The 12897-nt window shown below is 55.9% G+C and overlaps 1 protein-coding gene across 1 annotated transcript in view; it reads right to left on the minus strand.

Annotated features, from left to right (window-relative positions):
* LOC133344957 (hypermethylated in cancer 1 protein-like) overlaps positions 1 to 10907 on the minus strand; it is a 33017-nt gene extending 22110 nt beyond the window's left edge. Inside the window, exon 1 of the mRNA XM_061555292.1 lies at positions 10557 to 10907. The gene's annotated coding sequence lies outside the window, so the exon portion shown is untranslated. The remainder of the gene's footprint in view (positions 1 to 10556) is intronic.
* Positions 10908 to 12897: the final 1990 nt, after the last annotated feature.

The following is a 12897-nucleotide window of genomic DNA, read 5'->3' on the forward strand; positions in this document are numbered from 1 at the left end:
GTGTGTAGGTACACGGTGTGTGTGTGTAGGTACGTGGTGTGTGTGTAGGTACGTGGTGTGTGTGTAGGTACGTGGTGTGTGTGTAGGTACGTGGTGTGTGTGTACGTACGTGGTGTGTGTGTAGGTACACGGTGTGTGTGTGTAGGTACGTGGTGTGTGTGTAGGTACACGGTGTGTGTGTAGTGGTACGTGGTGTGTGTGTAGATACACGGTGTGAGTGTAGTGGTACGTGGTATGTGTGTGTAGGTACGTGGTGTGTGTGTAGGTACACGGTGTGTGTGTAGGTACATGGTGTGTGTGTAGTGGTACGTGGTATGTGTGTGTAGGTACGTGGTGTGTGTGTGTATGTACACGGGGTGTGTGTGTAGGTACATGGTGTGTGTGTAGGTACACGGGGTGTGTGTGTAGGTACATGGTGTGAGTGTAGGTACGTGGTATGTGTGTAGGTACACGGTGTGTGTGTGTGTGTGTAGGTACACGGGGTGTGTGTGTGTAGGTACACGGTGTGTGTGTGTAGGTACATGGTGTGTGTGTGTGTAGGTACATGGTGTGTGTGTAGGTACATGGTGTGAGTGTAGGTACGTGGTATGTGTGTAGGTACACGGAGTGTGTGTGTGTAGGTACACGGTGTGTGTGTGTCGGTACATGGTGTGTGTGTGTAGGTACATGGTGTGTGTGTGTGTAGGTACATGGTGTGTGTGTGTGTAGGTACACGGTGTGTGTGTAGGTACACGGGGGGTGTGTGTAGGTACACGGTGTGTGTGTAGGTACACGGGGTGTGTGTGTAGGTACATGGTGTGTGTGTGTGTAGGTACATGGTGTGTGTGTGTGTAGGTACATGGTGTGTGTGTGTGTAGGTACACGGTGTGTGTGTAGGTACACGGGGTGTGTGTGTAGGTACACGGTGTGTGTGTAGGTACGTGGTGTGTGTGTAGGTACGTGGTGTGTGTGTAGGTACATGGTGTGTGTGTGTGTAGGTACGTGGTGTGTGTGTGTAGGTACGTGGTGTGTGTGTGTAGGTACACGGGGTGTGTGTGTAGGTACATGGTGTGTGTGTGTGTAGGTACGTGGTGTGTGTGTAGGTACGTGGTGTGTGTAGGTACGTGGTGTGTGTGTAGGTACATGGTGTGTGTGTGTGTAGGTACGTGGTGTGTGTGTGTAGGTACGTGGTGTGTGTGTGTAGGTGTACGTGGTGTGTGTGTAGGTACACGGGGTGTGTGTGTAGGTACACGGTGTGTGTGTGTGTGTAGGTACATGGTGTGTGTGTAGGTACATGGTGTGTGTGTAGGTACACGGTGTGTGTGTGTAGGTACGTGGTGTGTGTGTAGGTACACGGGGTGTGTGTGTAGGTACATGGTGTGTGTGTGTAGGTACGTGGTGTGTGTGTAGGTACGTGGTGTGTGTGTAGGTACGTGGTGTGTGTGTAGGTACGTGGTGTGTGTGTAGGTACACGGTGTGTGTGTGTAGGTACATGGTGTGTGTGTGTGTAGGTACATGGTGTGTGTGTGTAGGTACACGGTGTGTGTGTATGGTACATGGTGTGTGTGTAGGTACACGGTGTGTGTGTGTAGGTACACGGTGTGTGTGTGTGTAGGTACGTGGTGTGTGTGTGTGTGTAGGTACACGGTGTGTGTGTGTAGGTACGTGGTGTGTGTGTGTAGGTACATGGTGTGTGTGTGTAGGTACATGGTGTGTGTGTAGGTACATGGTGTGTGTGTAGGTACACGGTGTGTGTGTGTAGGTACGTGGTGTGTGTGTGTAGGTAGATGGTGTGTGTGTAGGTACACGGTGTGTGTGTGTATGTACACGGTGTGTGTGTAGGTACACGGTGTGTGTGTAGGTACACGGTGTGTGTGTGTAGTGGTACATGATGTGTGTGTAGGTACAAGGTGTGTTTGTAGGTACATGGTGTGTGTAAGTACACGGTGTGTGCGTGTAGTGGTACGTGGTGTGTGTGTAGGTACATGGTGTGAGTGTAGGTACACGGTGTGTGTGTAGGTACATGGTGTGTGTGTAGGTACATGGTGTGAGTGTAGGTACGTGGTATGTGTGTGTAGGTAGATGGTGTGTGTGTGTAGGTACACGGTGTGTGTGTGTGTGTATGTACACGGTGTGTGTGTGTAGGTACACGGTGTGTGTGTGTAGTGGTACATGATGTGTGTGTAGGTACACGGTGTGTGTGTAAGTACACGGTGTGTGTGTGTAGGTACATGGTGTGTGTGTGTGTAGTGGTACATGGTGTGTGTGTAGGTACACGGTGTGTGTGGAAGGTACATGGTGTGTGTGTAGGTACATGGTGTGAGTGTAGGTACATGGTGTGTGTGTGTAGGTACATGGTATGTGTGTATGGTACACGGTGTGAGTGTAGGTACATGGTGTGTGTGTAGGTACATGGTGTGAGTGTATGGTACATGGTGTGTGTGTGTAGGTACATGGTGTGTGTGTAGGTACATGGTGTGTGTGTGTAGGTACATGGTGTGTGTGTATGGTACACGGTGTGAGTGTAGGTACACGGTGTGTGTGTGTAGGTACATGGTGTGTGTGTATGGTACATGGTGTGTGTATGGTACATGGTGTGTGTAGGTACATGGTGTGTGTGTGTATGGTACATGGTGTGTGTATGGTACATGGTGTGTGTGTAGGTACATGGTGTGAGTGTAGGTACACGGTGTGTGTGTAGGTACACGGTGTGTGTGTAGGTACACGGTGTGTGGAAAAAACAACCCCCCTGTACCTCCTCGACGGTGCCGGATGGCAATGCTGCCGTGGTGGTGAGCAATGACCTGGGGGAGAGCCAATTCCAATCGGTTGTTCCCCTCGAGGCACTCAAAGCCACCACAGCTGCAAATGGGGGCTCTGGACGAGTGCGAGGGGCTGGTGACCCCTCCACCTTAAATTAAATTACTATTAAACCACGAATTACAAGCACTCCACCCCCTCCACAACTACCCCATTGGCCATTGGTCATGAGGTAGTTGTGGAGAGGTTTCCATGCCTGGGCAGTGTGCTTATGCCCAGCTTCGGTTTGACAGCAGAGGTCTCACTCCGAATCAATTGAGCGGGATATTTTCATTGGCTGCGTAATGCTGTGTGGAAGCTACCTTGTATGTCGCTCCACACGAAGCTTCGGGTTCTTTCAGCCATTGCCATGCCTTCCCTTTTCTTTGCTTGCGAAACACGAACCCCCCGGATGGAACATCTTCGCCGGTTAGAAACATACTGGCTGGTCTGCCTATGATCCATCCTGGGTTTACCCAGGCTGAATTGTGTAAGGAGCTCACAAATCCTTGAAAGATCTGGACAAAGTCCCATTGGCGAGCTCCTCTGTCAGGCAAGACTGCGTTGGCTGGGGCATGTAGCCCGCATGCCCAGCCACCGCATGCCCAAACAGCTTTGTTTGGCCAGATAGAGAGGGCTAAACAGACGCAGCATAATCTGGTGAATAGATGCAGTGCAGGATGATGTGGAACTGAGTGGACTTGCCGATCACTGGCACCAGCGGTGTCAAGATTGGCCTCTGTGGAGGAGGCTCGTGAAGGATGCTGCTACTGGGCAGTTGGAGGCAGTCGCCTTCTAACAACTGCAGAGGCCAGAGGAGCGACGCTCACAACGAGCGGAGCGCCGGGCGGCTAAAACACAGAAAGTTGGCGCAGTGGGGGTACAGGTGGTGCATCTGCCAGTAATCTCTGTCAGTCAACCCATGGCACCTGGGTCCGTCCCGTAGACACTTCATGAGTGCACATGGAGCTGAGTGGACTTGCCGATCACTGGTACCAGCGGTGTCACTTAGTGGCAAATGGCGGTTGTTGTGTGCGTAGGTACATGGCACGTGTATGGTACTTGGAATGTGTAGATACATGGTGTGTGTGTGTGTAGGTACATGGTGTGTGTGATGGTACATATTGAGTGTGATGTTACATGTTGTGTGTGATGGTACACGGTGTGTGTGTGTACATGGGGTGTGTCTGTGGTTACATGGTGTTGTCTTTGTACATAGTGTATGAGAAGTCATCGACCACAATTTCTGTTTTGAGAAAATGCACGTGACAATATGAATTACTGACCATGGCGACGATTGGATATCAAGATATCACCTGCTGATTAGTCTGCTCTACTTAATGGTATAATTGTTGTGCGTGCTATGAATAATCAACAGAGCCTGGTCCTACATAGCACACCATGTACCATCACACACACACACACATGTACCATCACACACCACGCACCATCACACACCATGCACCATCACACACCATGCACCACCACACACCATGCACCATCACACACCACGCACCACCACACACCACGCACCACCACGCACCACCACACACCACCACACACCACGCACAACCACGCACCACGCACCACCACGCACCACCACACACCACGCACCACCACACACCACGCACCACCACACACCACGCACCATCACACACCACACACCACCACACACCACCACACACCACAAACCACACACAAACCACACACCACGCACCACCACACACCACGCACCACGCACCACCACACACCACGCACCACCACACACCACGCACCACTACACACCACGCCCCACCACACACCACGCACCACCACACACCACGCACCACCACACCCCACGCACCATCACACACCGCACACCACCACACACCACGCACCACCACACACCACAAACCACACACACACCACACACCACCACACACCACGCACCACCACACACCACACACTACGCACCACCACGCACCACCACACACCATGCACCACCACACACCACAAACCACACACACACCACGCACCACCACACACCACGCACCACCACGCACCACACACCACGCACCACCACACACCACGCACCACCACACACCACGCACCACCACACACCACAAACCACACACACACCACCACACACCACGCACCACCACACACCACGCACCACCACACACCACAAACCACACACACACCACCACACACCACGCACCACCACACACCACGCACCACGCTCCACTACACACCACGCACCACCACACACCATGCACCACCACACACCACGCACCACACACCACCACACACCACGCACCACCACACACCACGCACCACCACACACCACCACACACCACCACACACCACACACCACCACACACCACGCACCACCACACACCACGCACCACCACACACCACGCACCACGCACCACCACACACCACGCACCACCACACACCATGCCCCACACACCACACACCACCACACTCTACGCACCACCACACACCACGCACCATCACACACCACACACCACCACACACCACACACCACGCACCACCACACACCATGCACCACCACACACCACGCATCATGCACCACCACACACCACACACCACCACACTCCACGCACCACCACACACCACGCACCATCACACACCACACACCACCAAATAGCACCACGCACCACGCACCACCACACACCATGCACCACCACACACCATGCACCACCACACACCACGCATCATGCACCACCACACACCACACACCACGCACCACCACACACCAAACACCACGCACCACCACACACCACGCACCACACACCACCACACACCATGCACCACCACACACCACGCATCATGCACCACCACACACCACACACCACGCACCACCACACACCAAACACCACGCACCACCACACACCACGCACCACACACCACCACACACCACGCTCCACCACACACCACGCACCACACACCACCACACACCACGCACCACGTACCACACCACGCACCACACACCACTCACACACCACCACCACCACACACCACACACCCACAACACCACGCCCACACCACCACCACACACCACGCACCATCACACACCACGCACCACCACACACCACACACACACTCCCACCACTCACGCACCACACACGCACCACACACAACTCACCACACACCCACTCACCACCACAACACCACACAACACCACGCACCACACCACCACCACACACCACGCACCACCACAACACCACAACACCACCACACACCACGCCCCCACCAACACCACCACACACCACGCCCACCACAAGCGCAACCACCCACAAACCACTCACCACCACACACCACCAAACACACGGCACTCCCCACCACAACACCACCAACACCACGCACCACAACGCAACCACCACACACCACCACACACCACGCACCCCAGCACACCACACACCACCACACCAACCTACCACCACGCACCACCAACACCACTCACCCCACACACCCACCACCACCGGACACACCACAGCACACCACACACCACGCACCATCACACACCAATCACCACCACTACACCACAAAAACACCCACCACCACACCACCACCACACACCACGCACCAATCACACACCACGCACCACCACACACACACACCACGCACCACACACCACCACACACCACGCACCACCACACACCACGCACCATCACACACACGCACCACCACACACCACACACCACGCACCACACACCACACACCACGCACCACCACACACCACACACCACCACCACCACGCACCATCACACACCACCACACACCACTCACCCACCACACACCACCAACACCACGCACCACACACACACCACCACCACACGCACCACAACGCACCCCCACACCCACACACCACCCCACCACACACCACACACACCCACCACCACAACCACACACCACCACACACCACAGCACCATCACACACCACCACACACCACGCACCACCACACACCACCACACACCACGCACCACCACACACCACCACACACCACGCACCACAACGCACCACCACACACCACCACACACCACGCTCCACCACACACCACACACCACCACACACCACGCCCCACCACACACCACCACACACCACGCACCACACACCACCACACACCACGCACCACCACACACCACACACCACGCACCACCACACACCACACACCACGCACCACCACACCCCATGTACCACCACGCACCACCACACACCACACACCACGCACCACCACACCCCATGTACCACCACGCACCACGCACCACCACACACCACGCACCACCACACACCACCACACACCACACACCACGCACCATCACACACCACGCACCACCACACACCACCACACACCACGCACCACCAGACCCCATGTACCACCACACACCACACACCACCACACACCACGCCCCACCACACACCACCACACACCACGCACCACAACGCACCACCACACACCACCACACACCATGCTCCACCACACACCACGCCCCACCACACACCACCACACACCACGCACCACAACGCACCACCACGCTCCACCACACACCACACACCACCACACACCACGCCCCACCACACACCACCACACACCACGCACCACACACCACCACACACCACGCACCACCACACACCACACACCACGCACCACCACACACCACACACCACGCACCACCACACCCCATGTACCACCACGCACCACGCACCACCACACACCACGCACCACCACACACCACCACACACCACACACCACGCACCACCACACACCACGCACCACCACACACCACCACACACCACGCACCACCACACCCCATGTACCACCACACACCACGCACCACGCACCACCACACACCACGCACCACCACACACCACCACACACCACACACCACGCACCACCACACACCACGCACCACCACACACCACCACACACCACACACCACGCACCACCACACACCACGCACCACCACACCCCATGTACCACCACACACCACGCACCACCACACACCACGCACCACCACACACCACCACACACCACACACCACGCACCACCACACACCACACACCACCACACACCACGCACCACCACACACCACACACCACCACACCACCCACCACACACCACCACCACCACACCACACACCACGCACCACTACACACCACGCACCACCACACACCACGCACCACTACACACCACGCACCACCACACACCACCACACACCATGTACCACTACACACCACGCACCACCACACACCACACACCACCACACACCACACACCACCACACCCCATGTACCACCACACACGTACCTCCAATGTAAGCTCAATCTTACACTGTATAAGGCTCGGCTTGTCCTATTAAATCCCAGCTCGAAGCAAAACGGCACCGGGCGAGTGAAGATGCCATCCTAATCCACTCATTCATCATCTCCTTCACTCACTGCCTCCTTCACTCGCTCATAATTATTATTATCAATCATTCACTCCCTCCTTCAATCAGTCATACTCTTATTATATCAGTCATTCTCTCCCTCATTCACTCCCTACTTCAATCACACATTCACTATCCTCATTCAATCACCAACTCATTCACTCCCTCACATTACTCTTACTCACTCCATCATTCGTTATCTTAGTTAATAATCCACTCACTAATTCACTCCCTTATTGTCTACATCATTCATTCACTCCCTCGTTCTAGAAATAACTCATTCACTCCCTCATGCGTTTTCTTCATTCGTTCACTCATTCACTGCTACCTTGTAACCTAAATCACTCATTACTACTCCTTCAATCACCCATTCAATCCCTCCCTCCCGTATTCTCAATCACTGACACCACCTCTCATTCACTCCATCATTCCCTCCCTCATCCCCCCACTCACCCACCACCTCTCATCCCCCCACTCACCACCACCTCTCATCCCCCCACTCACCCACCACCTCTCATCCCCCCACTCACCCACCACCTCTCATCCCCCCACTCACCCACCACCTCTCATCCCCCCACTCACCCACCACCTCTCATCCCCCCACTCACCCACCACCTCTCATCCCCCCACTCACCCACCACCTCTCATCCCCCCACTCACCCACCACCTCTCATTCCCCCCACTCACCCACCACCTCTCATCCCCCCACTCACCCACCACCTCTCATCCCCCACTCACCCACCACCTGTCATCCCCCACTCACCCACCACCTCTCATCCCCCACTCACCCACCACCTCTCATCCCCCACTCACCCACCACCTTCATCCCCCACTCACCCCCACCTCTCATCCCCCCACTCACCCACCACCTCTCATCCCCCCACTCACCCACCACCTCTCATCCCCCCACTCACCCACCACCTCTCATCCCCCCACTCACCCACCACCTCTCATCCCCCCACTCACCCACCACCTCTCATCCCCCCACTCACCCACCACCTCTCATCCCCCCACTCACCCACCACCTCTCATCCCCCCACTCACCCACCACCTCTCATCCCCCCACTCACCCACCACCTCTCATCCCCCCACTCACCCACCACCTCTCATCCCCCACTCACCCACCACCTCTCATCCCCCCACTCACCCACCACCTCTCATCCCCCCACTCACCACCACCTCTCATCCCCCCACTCACCACCACCTCTCATCCCCTCACTCACCACCACCTCTCATCCCCCCACTCACCACCACCTCTCATCCCCCCACTCACCCACCACCTCTCATCCCCCCACTCACCCACCACCTCTCATCCCCCCACTCACCCACCACCTCTCATCCCCCACTCACCCACCACCTCTCATCCCCCCACTCACCCACCACCTCTCATCCCCCCACTCCCCCACCACCTCTCAGCCCCCCACTCACCCACCACCTCTCCTCCCCCCACTCACCCACCACCTCTCATCCCCCCACTCACCCACCACCTCTCATCCCCCCACTCACCCACCACCTCTCATCCCCCCACTCACCACCACCTCTCATCCCCCCACTCACCACCACCTCTCATCCCCTCACTCACCACCACCTCTCATCCCCCACTCACCCACCACCTCTCATCCCCCCACTCACCACCACCTCTCATCCCCCCACTCACCCACCACCTCTCATCCCCCCACTCACCCACCACCTCTCATCCCCCCACTCACCCACCACCTCTCATCCCCCACTCACCCACCACCTCTCCATCCCCCCACTCACCCACCACCTCTCATCCCCCCACTCACCCACCACCTCTCATCCCCCCACTCACCCACCACCTCTCATCCCCCCACTCACCACCACCTCTCATCCCCCCACTCACCACCACCTCTCATCCCCTCACTCACCACCACCTCTCATCCCCCACTCACCCACCACCTCTCATCCCCCCACTCACCACCACCTCTCATCCCCCCACTCACCCACCACCTCTCATCCCCCCACTCACCCACCACCTCTCATCCCCCCGCTCACCCCCCACCTCTCACCCCCCCACTCCCCCACCACCTCTCATCCCCCCACTCACCCACCACCTCTCATCCCCCCACTCACCCACCACCACTCACCCACCACCACTCACCCACCACCACTCACCCACCACCTCTCATCCCCCCACTCACCCACCACCTCTCATCCCCCCACTCACCCACCACCACTCACCCACCACCACTCACCCACCACCTCTCATCCCCCCACTCACCCACCACCTCTCATCCCCCCACTCACCCACCACCTCTCATCCCCCCACTCACCCACCACCTCTCATCCCCCCACTCACCCACCACCTCTCATCCCCCCACTCACCCAGGGCTCTACAGCCACGGGAGTCGTCGCTGATGGTCGCTGCCGCTGCTTCGTTGTCCACCGAGCGCCGGGCTCCTGCTGCTGTTGGTGTTGTTGCTGTTGGTGTTGTTGGTGGTGGAGCCGGGCTGCTGCTGTTGCTGCTGCTGTTGTTGTTGTTGCTGGTGGAGCCGGGGAGACAAGACGGTGGCGCTGGCTCGCAGCGTGCGGTGGGTGAGTGGTGTGTGGGTGAGGAGGAGTCGCGGCAGCAGTTGTTGTTGCTGCTACAGGAAGAAGGCTCGGCCACCACCACCACCACAACCACCACCACCACAGCCACCACCGTCACCGTCACCACCGTCACCAGCACGCCGCGGCGAGCCGCCCGGAAGCGCGGGACGAGCCGGGCTCGACTGCCGCGAAGACCCGGAGCGGAGCCACTCCACTCCGACACTCCACTCCACTACAAAACTCCACTACAATACTACTACTACAATACTATAATACTACTACTGCAATACTACTATAATACTACCACTACAATACTATAATACTACTACTACAATACTACTACAATACTACCACTACAATACTATAATACTACTACTGCAATACTACTACAATACTACTACTACAATACTACTACAATACTACTACTACAATACTACTATAATACTACCACTACAATACTATAATACTACTATAATACTACTATACTACTACAATACTATAATACTACTACTGCAATACTACTACAATACTACTACTACAATACTACTATAATACTACCACTACAATACTATAATACTACTATAATACTACTATACTACTACAATACTACTACAATACTACTACAATACTATAATACTACTACAATACTACTATAATACTACTATAATACTACTACAATACTATAATACTACTACTACAATACTAGAATACTACTACAATACTACTATAATACTACTATACTACTACAATACTATAATACTACTACAATACTACTACTGCAATACCACTATAATACTACCACTACAATACTAGAATACTACTATAATACTACTATAATACTACTACAATACTATAATACTACTACTTCAATACTAGAATACTACTACAATACTACTATAATACTACTATAATACTACTATACTACTACAATACTACTACTAAAATACTACTATAATACTACTGTAGAGGTGTAATTGCGCATGGCTACGAATGTTGAGGTGTGATTATGCATGGCCACGGATGGCCAACAAACACAAGGGGCGGGGTTACGGCCGTACACAAGGGTGGCGCTAGCACCGACGTCCGCATGTGTATCCCCCACGGGCCCCCCCTCGGGGGCGAGTCCTATAAAAGGTGATGAGCTCGAGGGCTCGAGGTCGGGACTCAGCTTTAACCAGAGAAGACGGAAGACCAGCTAGTGTAGGCCCCAGAGCTCCCCTGGCTCGCTGTCCTTATAAGGGCCGACCAGGGCAAGCCGGTGGCGTGGCCCCGAGAGCCCAGACGAAGCTGGTCTGGTGACTCAGGGAGCCGGGATCCCAGCTTAACCAAGCTGGGACAGATAGCCTCCCCTAGTCCCGTAGTGGAGGAATTGGTATAGGTTAGAGGGGTTAGCTGTCGAGAATCCCTGTAGCCAAGTGACCTGTGATAACTGTGTTGGTGTAATAAATAAGTGTGCCTCCGATCCTGTCGTCAAGCCTCCATATATACTTACTACATCTGGGGTCAGAAGTAAACGTCCAACGATGGACACACGAGGGACGACACGTACCAGGGAGTCGGAGATGGAAGACGCCGCGGCCGAATCACCACCAGAGATGGCCGGGGTCGATTCGGAGCAGCCGGGGCCGAGTACGCCCGCGCCGCTACGACAGGAGGAGGGGGATGCGTCGGCCGAAGGACTCCGGCTGGCCCACTCCCGCCTGGCGGACCTGCTCTACGCCGCGGCCGCCGCGTTGGAGGAGATCACGCGGCTGGGGGCTGGAGGAGCAGCGCGGGTCGACGACGGCAGCCGGCGCGGGGCGACGTTTCCCGCCACCCCGACGCGGCTCGCGGTCAAATTTCTCGCCATATCTACAGTACGAGCGGAGGGCGGGGCCAGCCCGCGTCACGTGTCTGCTGAGCGCCAAGCACAAGCCGTGACATCATCAACGCCGGCCGGCGCGTCAACATCGGAGCGACCGGCGATGCCATGTGCACGGCCCGCCCACACTGTATCATCGGCGGGGAGCGACGGAGAGCGTTCTGCGGCCACGGACGCCGCCTTACAACAGCGTCTGCCGCCTCTTAAAGAATTTGTCGGCGCTGACGGAGATTGGGGCGGCTTCAAGAGGCGGTTCATCGCTCATCAAGAGAT

Source organism: Lethenteron reissneri, chromosome 3 (assembly GCF_015708825.2).
Source record: "Lethenteron reissneri isolate LAM-NWPU_2019-01 chromosome 3, ASM1570882v1, whole genome shotgun sequence".
Lineage (NCBI taxonomy): Eukaryota > Metazoa > Chordata > Hyperoartia > Petromyzontiformes > Petromyzontidae > Lethenteron > Lethenteron reissneri.